Source organism: Lithobates pipiens, unplaced genomic scaffold (genome assembly GCF_037356315.1).
Source record: "Lithobates pipiens isolate NorthernLeopardFrog02 unplaced genomic scaffold, aLitPip1_a1.2 Scaffold_27, whole genome shotgun sequence".
Classification (NCBI taxonomy): Eukaryota; Metazoa; Chordata; class Amphibia; order Anura; family Ranidae; genus Lithobates; species Lithobates pipiens.
This window is the reverse complement of record NW_027507788.1, coordinates 11,030,844-11,043,647: the sequence shown is the minus strand read 5'-3', so window position 1 is coordinate 11,043,647 and position 12,804 is coordinate 11,030,844. Positions and strand designations below refer to the sequence as shown.

Below are 12,804 nucleotides of genomic sequence, written 5' to 3'. Positions count from 1 at the left end.
GAATAAATTAAAACAGGAAATAAAAAATCGCCCTTTCATAGGGCGTTCTCTTCTCTATACCTATAATTATGTTTGCCGTGTCTGTCTGCCGTGACCCACATATTGTTACCAATTACATTATTAACCACTTGCTTACTGGGCACTTAAACCCCCCTCATGCCCAGACCAATTTTCAGCTTTCAGCGCTGATGCACTTTGAATGACAATTGCGCGGGCATACAACACTGTACTCTGTACTCAAATGAAATTTTTATCATTTTTTTCCCACAAATAGAGCTTTCTTTTGGTGGTATTTAGTTACAGCTCGGAGTTTTATTTTTTGCTAAACAAACAAAAAAAGATGCAAAAAAATAAATAAAATCATGTTTTAATATTTTGTTATAAAATTTTGCAAACGGGTCATTTTTGTCCTTCATTGAAGTGCGCTGATTAGGCGGCACTGATAGGCTGCACTGGTGGGCACTGATGGGCTGCATTGGTGGGCACTGATAGGCTGCACTGGTGGGCACTGATAGGCATAGTTAAGGCGGCACTAATAGGCACAGATAAGGCGGCACCGATAGGCACAGACAAGGCGGCACTGATGGGCAAAGATGGGCACAGATAAGATGGCACGGATGGGTGGCACGGATGGGTGGCACGGATGGGCACTGATAGGTACCACTGATAGATGGGACTGATGGGCACTGATAGGTGGCACTGATAGGTGGCTCTGATAGGTGGCACTGCTGGGCACTGATGGGCGGCACTGCTGGGCACTGGTAGATGACACTGATGGGCACGGATATGTGGCACTGGGGTGCAGCACCTTTGAGGCAGATTGTGGGCACTGCTGGGTGGCACTGTGGGTGGCACTGTGGGTGGCACTGCTGGGTGGCACTGCTGGGTGGCACTGTGGGCACTGCTGGGTGGCACTATGGGCACTGCTGGGTGGCACTGATGGGGGGCACTTACTTTTAATAAGTGTGGCATTGCAGGGGGCAGGTGGGCACTGGCAGGGGGCAGGTGGGCGCTAGCAGGGCTGGCCGTGATCAGGACTGATGTCCCGATCATGGCCGCCGGCTGTCAGCGCGAGGAGGAATAATAGCAGATTACCGGCTCCGTTATATCACATGATCAGCTGTCATTGGCTGACAGCTGATCACGTGATAAGGGGTCGGGATCGACCCCTTGCACAGATCGGTGATCAGGCGAGTCTCATGGACTCGCCAATCACAGAGCGCGCCGCTCGTGCACGGGACTACGTCTATTGACGTCGTCCCGGAAAAGGAGATCCGCACTGTAGCCGTCATTTGGCTATAGCGTGGATCTCAAGTGGTTAAAGGTCACAGAGCAGCCTGGAAAATAATATCTCCAAAACTGAATTTATTATATTCAGCGGGGAAACTGCACCCCAACCCCCGCCACAATTTTGCAGGCTCTTCATACATTTCATATATATAGAGAATACTCTATATGTAAAGCACTGGGTAAACTGTCGGAGTTCTGTAAGTGCCTTTAATAATACTAAATGGGACATGGGGTAGAGCGCTGTGAGTTGTTTCTTTGATCCAGTTTTTTTTCCAGCCTCCAGGAGCCAAATATTATTTCATAATAACTTTGCTTCTATTTTTCAGATCTCGGTAGCCATGAAATTTTTACGTAAATTTACTGCTTTTGTTCTTCCGACTATATTAACTATATACAGTATATATAATTAACCACATGCTGACCAGCACGCAACGATATACATTGGCACAATGGCACGGCTGGGCAAATGGGCGTACAGGTACGTCACCTTTAAGATGCGGCATTGTGGGCGCACACGTGTGCTATGTGACTGCGTGTCCTGCGGGCTCGATATCCGTCGGGTGCCCGCAATCGTGTCACCACGGAGCGGAAGAACCGGGGAGACGCCTTTGTAAACAAGGCATTTCCCCGTTCTGCTTTGTGACATGACAGAGATCTACTGCTCCCTGTCATCGGGAGCAGTGATCGCTGTCATGTGAGTAGTAGCCCACCCCCCCCCAGTTAGAATCACTTCCTAGGACACACTTAAAGTGGTTGTAAACCCTTACAAACCACTTTGACCTACAGGTAAGCCTTAATCTAGGCTTACCTGTATGTCAAAGTGGTTTGGAAGGACCAGTGCGGCATTCTCAGCGACAGAGCTGCCGCGCGTGTCGGCTCCCGTGCGCATGCGCGGGAGTGACGTCATCGCGGCTTCGCCGAATGACAGCGGTGGAGCTGCGTGACCCCACCAACAAGATGGATGCGGCGGACTACAGGGGACAGCGGCAACTTCACTGGCTCCTGTGTCAGGTAAGTGACACATAATGGGCTACTATGCGATGAATAGTAGTCCATTATGCTTTGCCTTTGCAGGGAATGAAAGAGGAAGTAAACTCATCAGGGTTTACTTCCTCTTTAACTCCTTGATCGCCCCCTGTTTAACCCGTTCCCTGCCAGTGTCATTTACACAGTAATCAGTGCATTTTTATAGCACTGATCTCTGTATAAATGACAATGGTCCCAAAATAGCGTCAAAGGTGTCCGATGTGTCCGCCATAATGTCGCAGTCACGATAAAAATCGCAGATCGCCGCCATTACTAATTTAAAAAAAAAAATCATAATAAAAATTAATCTATCTCCTATCTTGTAGAAGCTATTACTTTTGCACAAACCAATCAATAGATTTTTTTTTTGATTTTTTTACCAAAAATATGTATACCAACTGAGGAAAAAAGTTTTTTTTTTTTTTTGATATTTTTGGGGGATATTTACTATGGCAAAAAGTAAAAAAATATTGCTTCTTATCCAAAATTGGCGCTCTTTTTTTGTTTATAGCGCAAAAAATAAAAACCGCAGAGGTGATCAAATACCACCAAAGGAAAGCTCTATTTGTGGGGAAAAAAAGGACGTCAATTTTGTTTGGATGCAACGTCGCACGACCGCGCAATTGTCAGTTAAAGCGGTGCAGTGCCGAATCGCAAAAAAAGTGCTCTGGTCAGGAAGGGGGTAAAATCTTCCGGTGCTGACGTGGTTAAAATATACCATTGCAAAATCATGCCACTTCATCTCATTAGAGATATCTATAAATCTATAGATAGATTTATAGAGGGGTTGTTGAATAAGGAAGTTGCAATTACAGAGGACGTGGCTTGATTGCACAATGGGAGGTGTATATCAATTCTATATAAAGGAAATCTGTCGAACATCCCAACAATCCGGTTTCTTTAGCAGTGACAACACTGAGACGTTTATCCCCGTGTTTCCATACAGGTGAGTTGATCTTATACCTTCTCATCAGCGATACTTCCATAGCACACAAATAACTCTATTTTAACGGCAAAGGGCAACTTGGGCACAGAGGCTGTATGATAGGCACAGAGGCTGAATATTATGGGCACAGTGGCTGCATTTTATGGGCACAGGCTGCATATGATGGGCACAGTGGCTGCAATTAATTGGCCCAGTGGCTGCATATCATGGGCACAGTGGCTGCATATCATGGGCACAGTGGCTGCATATGATGGGCACAGAGGCTGCATATGATAGGCACAGTGGCTGCAATTAATTGGCCCAGTGGCTGCATATCATGGGCACAGTGGCTGCATATCATGGGCACAGTGGCTGCATATGATGGGCACAGAGGCTGCATATGATGGGCACAGTGGCTGCAATTAATTGGCCCAGTGGCTGCATATCATGGGCACAGTGGCTGCATATCATGGGCACAGAGGCTGCATATGATGGGCACAGTGGCTGCAATTAATTGGCCCAGTGGCTGCATATCATGGGCACAGTGGCTGCATATCATGGGCACAGTGGCTGCATTTGATGGGCACAGTGGCTGAAATTGATGGTACAGTGAGGCTGCAATTGAAGGGGTTTTTTTTCAGTGTGTTTTCAGATTTTTCCATTTATTTTTTTGTGGATAGCTGGTAAGCAGGCTACTTACTCACTTGGGTTTGGAGTGGGATGCACATTTCTTGAAGGATTTTTCACGATTTCGATCTTTGCAATTTTCCACCGATATCTCACACGGATGTCTTTTTTTATTCTCTATTCATGGACTGAAACTTTCACTGGGGCTTTGCTTTAGTTTTCCTTTTTTATATTTTTTTCACTCTAAAATTTTGCTATGTTGTTATTTTGTAAAACAAGGACACACTTACTCTTTCCCTCCATCTATTGTGTATCACCACTGCGCTAAAAAAAACACTATAAACTAAGCCGCCACTTTAAAAAAACAAAATGTGTACAATATTCCTTATCTAAACAATAGAAAAAGCAGCGCTGAATATAAATCCACACCAGTGAATTCAAAAATATTAAAGATGATAGACCCAGTCCAGTGAACATGAATTACTAAATGTTACTACACTGTGCAAGCCCTGCCCCGAGCATACAGAAAATGGAGAAAATTAATAGTTTGTATCGAAATTAATTAACACAAATTATTATATAGTGCATGTCACCAGATGAATAGTGATAACATATATATATATGATCTGTTGAAAAAAATATCCTGTGACTAAATATTATTCAACACTAAAAAGTAAATAAACAAGTAACGAGAATCAAATGAATTGTTTCAAGTATTATCAAACAATGTCCACTTCCTAAAAACATTATTACCAACACCACTGTGAAAAGCTCCTGAGAATATAATGTATCCCAGTAAAATCATAGTCCATACGTTAAATCTTCAGATCATAATCCAAATAATGGAATAGTGAAAAAAACGTTTAACCAGTGTCTCTTGAATAAACAGCAGATTACATCTCCACTCCTCCACCACACCGCTCTAGATGTGACTCCTCTCCCCTTATGTGATTACACTCACCCGCTGTATATGCCTCACACTTTCATGTTTGGCTGGATGCGCTTTTTCCCTTTACAGGGTTTAAATGGGGTATCCAGGTTTCCACTCCAGAATGCAGGGCTAATGCCATGGCTGTTCTCATAGATGCCACGGATGTTTCCATAGGTGTCACGGCTGTTCCCATAGATACTCTCATGCAACAAAGAAAAGATTTGCTTCCATAGCGTGATACAGTATAAAACTTTTTAATCACACATAAAAATCTCTCACATTGCACTCACATCAAAGGATGAATAAACACGCCAAATATGAAAATTCACAGCACTCTTGAGTAACCCATACTGAAGCATAGGTGGTCACGGCGGACCCAGGATATGCGGGAAAAATGGATAGTCTCTCACCGCTCCTTAACTGTACCGCCGCTTTACAGGGATCAATGTAAGATGTTCAGCATCCTATATGTATCTCTCTCATTCGCCTAGTAGCCAAAATCCGACATGTTTCGTCATAAAAATTGACTTAATCAGGGACTAAATGGGACACGGGGTAGAGTGCTGCGAGTTGTTTCTTTGATCCAATCATTGTTCCCCCCCCCCCCCCAGCCCCCCCCCGAGGGACCAAATAATATTTCATAAGAATTTTGCTTCTGTTTTCCAGATCTTGATAACCATGAAGTTTTATGTGAATCTCCTGCTTTTGTTCTTCATACCAGGTAATTTTATTGTATTCTCTTTTATTAATTTATCTATATATATTTTTTACTATGAAATTATATATTTAAATGTCTGCTTTAAAGTTAAACTAAAAGCATAGATAAATAAATAAAGGTGTATGTGCGTGTGTGTGTATATATATATATATATATATATATATCTATATATATATATATATATCTATATATATATATATATATATATATATATATATATATATATATATCTATATATATATAGATATATATATATATATATATATATATATATATATATATATATATATATATATATTATAGATAGATATATAATATATCTTACATTTAAATATATGATTTCATAGTAAAATAAAGAAATCAATAAATAAAGAAAGGTGTATGTATTTGTGTGTGTGTATGTATGTATAAATATATATATATATATATATATATATATATATATATATATATATATATATATATATATATATATATATATATATATATTACATTTAAATATATAATTGCATAGTATAAAAAAAAAATAAAAATAAACAAAGTGTATGTGTGTGTATATATATATATATATATATATATATATATATATATATTACAGTTAAATATATAATTTCATAGTAAAAAAAAAAAATATATATATATATATATATATATATATATATATATATATATATATATATATATATACACGCATACACACACATATATACACTTTTTTTATTTATTTTTTTATTTATTTTTTTACTATGAAGTTATATATTTAAATGTCTGCTTTTAGTTCAACTTTAATGAATATACACACACACAAAACTCAAAAAAAATAAAAAAACCCTCAAAGCTCAAAAAAGTAAAAAAAAAAAGTCCTTTAGCCTCACAATAATAATCGGAAACTGTTGTGCAAATACAACAACTATTCCAGCAGCCCCTGTCAAGATAAACTCTGACTCAGTGTTTATAATAATGATAGAAAGATGCAAAGTAACATTGTTACTTTGTATTTACAATGTTTCATTCATCTGCAGATCAAAGGGAAGAGCTCCCACCCCATATGATGCTAGTTAAAACAATACAATTTGTTCCTATGTATTTGCTTTTTTTACATCGATTTGCCCTAATTAACTCCTTCTATCCCTTCTCCCATTACCTATTACTGTACTAGAAACTCTTCATTTCATTTGAAAAAAAAAATAAAAATGAGCAATGCTTTGTACCAGAATCATAATTTTTAGTTTCATTTTAAACAGGGCAAATTATAGACTGAACTGTATAGACTTAAAGAGGAAGTAAACCCTGATGGGTTTTGCTTCCTCTTTGTTTCCCTGCAAAGGTAAAGCATCATGGGCTACTATGCATCGCACCGCATCTCATCGCATCACATCGCATAGTAGCCCATTATGTGTCACTTATCTGACACAGGAGCCTGCGATGTCATCGCTGTCCCCTCTTCCACAAATCGTCCATCTTCCTTCCGGGTATTGCGGCTCCGGCGCTGTGATTGGCCAGAGCCGTGATGATGTCACTCCCGTGCACGCGCGCTGTAGCCGAAACTAACGGCACAATCGCCGTTATATATATATATATATATATACTATTATTAATAATTTTACCCAATCCATGATCAGGGGTGAGAGGGAACTTTTACAATTCTGTATCGTAAAGCATTTTATAGGAATATTGATACGTATTTTCAGTGCTAATGGGAAAATTTCTTCACTGGCCATATAATATATTCTGTCTGATATATATATATATATATATAAAATTATTATTTTTTCTAATCATTTAACAGAGGGACATTTATTAATGTGGATTTCACCTCTTTACATGTTGATTTTTGTATGTTCAGAATTGCATATCATATCTCAACATATCATATCTCCATTTCAAGATTCTCCCCACAGACAGATTAATATATATATATATATATATATATATATATATATATATATATATATATATATATATATATATTTATATTTATATTTAATTTTTTTTTTTTTTTTTTATCATTTAACAGAGGGACATTTATTAATGTGGATTTCACCTCTTTACATGATGATTTTTGTATTGTCATACTTGCATATCATATCTCAGTTTCAAGATTCTCCCCACAGACAGAACAATCTAATATTGTATAATAGAGAAGATGTGTAACTGATCTGTTTTTATTCCTCAAGCACTTCTATGCCAGAATGATTCTGCAAAACCACCATGTAAGTAGAACATTAAGCTACACATTATAAGACCATAAATACTTAAAGCTGAAGTTTCCATTTTTGTTCCCTTGTATTGGAAAGTGTCATTACTGGGTCTCTGTGCTCCTCTATGTGATGCAGGCAGATCGTGGCTGCTGGGACGGGCCAGCATGTTAGGGCTGCTGTTAGAAATCACGGGGGGCCCTGTAACAGCCTTCCTGACCCCAAACCGGGGCAGATCATGGCTGCTGGGAGGGGGTATTTGGAGTGGGGGGAGGGGGGAGAGAGCAAATTTGAGGGGTAAAAGATTTGTGCTAGGAGGGGTGATTTTTTTTTTTTTTTGGGGGGGGGGTTCACAAACCCTCCTAGATAGTATTTTCTTAACCACTGTATAAACAAAACAAAAAGCTGGAAAAAACGTTTTTGTGCTTTTAACTTTTAGCGATGTCACTCTTTGAACGACAATTGCGCGGTCATGCTACACTGTACCCAAATTAAAATTTTTATCATTTTCTTTCCCGCCCCCCCCCCCCCCCCACAATAGAGCTTTCTTTTGGTGGTATTTGATCACTTTTGTGCTTTTTATTGTTTGTTAAAAATAATAAAAAATGACCAATTAAAAATAAATATACAAAACCGTTATATATCTATATATATTACAGGTAATTTTTCTCCTTCATTGATGTACGCTGATGAGGCTGCACTGATGGACACTAATAGGTGGCATTGGTGGGCACTGATGGGGGGCACTTAAGGGCACTAATAGGTGGCACTGATAGCTGCCACTGATGGGTGTTTTGTCACATATGGTGACCCATCACATTTGGCTACCCGCTGGACTGCGCATGCGTGACGCCGTCATATGTGTTCCAGCACTGTGGCGATCTGCGCTTGTGCAGAATCTTGTGCCTACACCCCTGAGTCCAGGTTCAAGCCCCGCCATCCAAGTGGACATAGAGTTAGATCATAATTATGCCGAGCGAAGCAGGCCCTGTGTTAGAACACATATGGCGGCGTCACACATGCGCACTCCAGCAAGTAGCAAAATGTGATGTGTAGCCGAATGTGACGTGACGTGACATGGGCACTGATGGGTGGCAGTGATGGGCTCTGATTGGCACTGGTAGGTGACACTGATAGGCAGCGCTGCTAGGTGGCACTGATGAAGCACTGATTGGCACCACTGGTGGGCATTGATAGGTGGCACTTGTGGACACTGATAGGTGGCACCGATTGCTGGCACTTACTACTGTGGGCACTGATTGGTGGGACTGGCAGGTGGTACTTGTGGGCACATATGAGGCAACTTTGCTTCTTCCTATTCGGGACCGATGTCCCTTCCAACAGGAGCCGGCGATCGGCTCTTTGTCTTCTGATGCTGTCAGCGTGAGAAGAAAAAAAAATGATTACCGATCTTCTGTTTACATCAAGTAATCCGCTGTCATTGGCTGACAGCTGATCACATGGTAAGGGGCCAAGATCGGATCTGTGATCACCAGTCTCATTGACTCGGGCGATCACAGCGCACCCCCCCCCCCCCTTAAGGGGTGCGCGGCCAGCTTGCTAAGGGGAGGACGTCTATTGACAGCCTCTCGGCAAAGCAGAACTGCGCTGTAGTCGTCATTCGGCTATAGCGCGGATCTGAACAAGTTAAGCTTCTTTGAGCTTTTTTGAGCTCTTTTGGGGCACTAGCTCCTCTCAAAAACGGGGCTTGGGATTTTTGTAGGAGCTCCTTTGAGCTCCAGTGTTCACGAACCCTTAGTAGCCATTTTTCTTCTGCACAGTTTTCCGGCTTGTAGACTGAGTGTAAGATCTATACTAATGATATTAATCCTCATAAATAACGATTGTATTCTCATCTTTTCCAGCTCCTCCGTGTAAGATGGAAAACAGCGTAGAAAAGACGGGCGGGATCTGCCCAGAGTACTGCATCCCATACCCGAATATTCCCAAAGGGTGTCCTAAGATATTGGTGGATGCCTGTTATTGTGATGAGGGGTATATTTTTTATTCCGACAAATATACAAAATGCATTTCCAATGAGGAATGTAAGACACTCAGATCACAAAATCATAACTAAAACATTCTTTACATATATTGTGAATGATCTGATTACAAATAAATGAATCAGAAATCAATTCCTGTTTATTAAATCTGTGCTCTTTGCATTTTTTCGTGGTGAATAAAAAAATTTATAATGGTGTTAAAGGTGATCTCCGGAGATATAAAAGACACAAATGAATGCAGATCTGTATCTATAAATGCATCATTACATGGATATTTTAAATGTTGGCAATGTAACTTTGTATCAGCCTCTGTAGAGCAGAGCTCAGACTTGGTGGAGGTAGCCAATCTGCTGTGCTGCCGTGCTCATGTGATATCAAAGAGCATGTTGATAGGAGGAGAGAACAGAGTGGCAAACTCATCAGCCTGCTGCTTCTCTTTTCTCTGTACAGTCACAGAGGGACAAGCCCTATAAGTGTTATTGAACTACAGCCAAAAAATCAGGTTGATCTGAATGCATATTCATGACCATTGGCTTCTATTTTTCCACTGTTTATATATTTATATCGTTTTTTGCTTTTTGTTTTTTTCCTGACAAGGGGCTACTTTTAACCAGTGGCGGCTGGTGGTATATTTTTTTGGGCGGTCGGATCTGGTCACAGGCACCTCCCCTCCCCACCGGCCAGTCAACCATCAGCCCCGCACTTGACCTATCTAGGTCACGGGCAGCACTTCCTCCAGGGCGGCAGCTTCACCCTGCGTCTCCTCTTCCTCCTAGACTTTGCAGCGGGCTTCCCCTGCGTCGCCATCCTCCTCCTCCACCTTGGTGGCCAATAGGATTGCTTCTCCTCTCGGGCCAATCCCATGACGGGTCTCAGAACCAGCTTCCTGATTGGCCGGGAGGAGAATCAGGAAGACGATAGTGAATATTAATTCGCTGTTGTCATACAAGTGGGTGGGCTCTGGGCGCAGTGCTCTGTGCCCCGAGCCCACCCTTTTTTTTTATCCAGCTAGAGCCCCTGGCTCTAATCATGTTGTTCTTAAAAAAAAAAAATCCCCATTGGAATCTGGCACCCCGCATGCAGATTAGGGGCTAGGCACATGGATGGGGGGGCGGCGCCCCTGTGCCCCTTACTGGTTTTAACCCCTATCTCTTTGTATTGATGTTTACTTTCAATAAAGTTTGTAAAAAAAAAAAAAATATCAGGTTGCCTGCCCTGCCTTCAAGCCATATTTGTGCGCACAGGGTGCGCCGGGTGTGTCTGGGCACACCCTAATCACCCATTCACATTATCATTATTGCTCTGTGTGCCGGCAGGGAGATGAGAAAGCTCTCCCACTGAGCGAGACTGCTTATCAGAGAAGTGTGGAAGCATTTCTCTCTCATTCTGAATCTGAAGGCAGGGAGGTCACGTGCCGATGGGACAGAGGACCGCAGAGAAGACTGTATGTCTGTGTATAAAATAAGTATTGAACACGTCATCATTTTTCTAGGTAAATATATTTATAAAGGTGCTACTGACATGAAATGTTCCCCACATGTCAAAAATAACCCATACAAATCCATACATACAAGGAAACCAACACAAATAAGTTCAGTGTAATAAAATGGAAGGACACAGGGAAAAAAAATTGAACACATGAAGAAAGGGAGGTGTAAAAAGGCATAAAGCCAAGACACAGCTGAAATCTATCAGTAATTAGAAAGGAATCTTGCCCCTTGTCAGTCCAAATTAATATCAGCTGGTTCAGTCTCACCCGATGGCCTATAAAAAGGTGTCTCATTACCAAGGTGTCACACAAGAAACATCTCATGATGGGTAAAAGCAAAGATCTCTATCAAGATCTTCACAACCTTATTGTTGCAAAACATACCGATGGCATTGGCTACAGAAGGATTTCTAAACTTCTGAATGTTCCAGTGAGCACTGTTGGGGCCATAATCCGGAAGTGAAAAGAACATAATTTCACCATAAACTGGCCTAGACCAGGTGCTCCTCGCAAGATTTCGGACAGAGGAGTGAAAAGAATCATCAGAAGATTTGTCCAAGAGCCAAGGACTGCTTGTGGAGAGCTTCAGAAGGACCTGGAAATATCAGGTACAATTGTTTCAAAGAAAACAATAGGCAATTCACTCACCCGCCAAGGCCTGTATGCACGTTTACAATGCAAGACTCCATTGCTGATGACAAAAACATGTTGTAGCTCATTTAAAGTTTGCTGCACAACATTTAGACAAGCCCGTGCCCCCCTTTTGAACTGATGGGGCCTGGGCCTGGTACAGGAGGGCCGTCTGTTTTCTGCCTTATGAGCAGCCCTGGGTGTCCCCATTGAAAGATTTCGCTCTATCCCTGTCCCAGCGATAGCTGTAAAATTGTTGACTGTCCCGTTAGTCTCGGTCCCATCGACAATGGTCTCCAGTACAAAATAGGGAGCGTGAATCTCTCCGTCGGAGGCACAGACAGCAATAAAGACATGACTGGAGTTTTAATCCTTCCACACCCCAGATAAAGTCCACTGAGATAAAGCCTGATGGTGGGTGAAATGCCTCAAAGGAGGAGATCCTAGGCGAAACTTCCCAAAGTTTGTTTCGCCCACCCATTGTGGAAAAAGCCCAGAGGAGGGTGAAACATATCTGAGGAGTAGGTCCCAGGTGGAATTTCTTGAAGTTTGTTTCAGCCACCCATCATAGATTAAGCCCTGTGGAGGGTGAAATGCATCAGTGGAGGAGGTCTTAGGCAGGGATTCTTAAAGTTTGTTTTACCCCACTCCAAGTTTATTTCATCCATAGATTAAGCCTAGTGGGGAGTGAAACACATCAAAAGGGGAGGTTCTAGGCAAGGTTTCTTTTTTTTTTATTGGATAATTCAGACAGAAGGACAAAAAAAAAGGAGACCATTGGTCCATAACATCTTACATTGTACTAATAGATGCACCGCAGGGGTACATATCTAAGAAGGATTGGTATGTGAAGAGCAGGGGTGGACTGACAACTCATGGGGCCCCCGGGCAATAGGAGATTATGGGGCCCCCAGGCAATCCGAGATTATGGGGCCACACAGTACACACACACACACACAGTATACAA

General features: G+C 41.5%; 1 long non-coding RNA gene across 1 annotated transcript; it reads left to right on the top strand.

The window, feature by feature from the left end:
• Positions 1-3,180: 3,180 nt before the first annotated feature.
• Positions 3,181-9,865, top strand: LOC143933514 (uncharacterized). The gene is made up of 4 exons (XR_013263108.1): positions 3,181-3,262; positions 5,466-5,520; positions 7,695-7,730; positions 9,581-9,865. It is a non-coding gene; the product is annotated as an uncharacterized LOC143933514 (long non-coding RNA).
• The last annotated feature ends 2,939 nt before the right edge of the window (positions 9,866-12,804 follow it).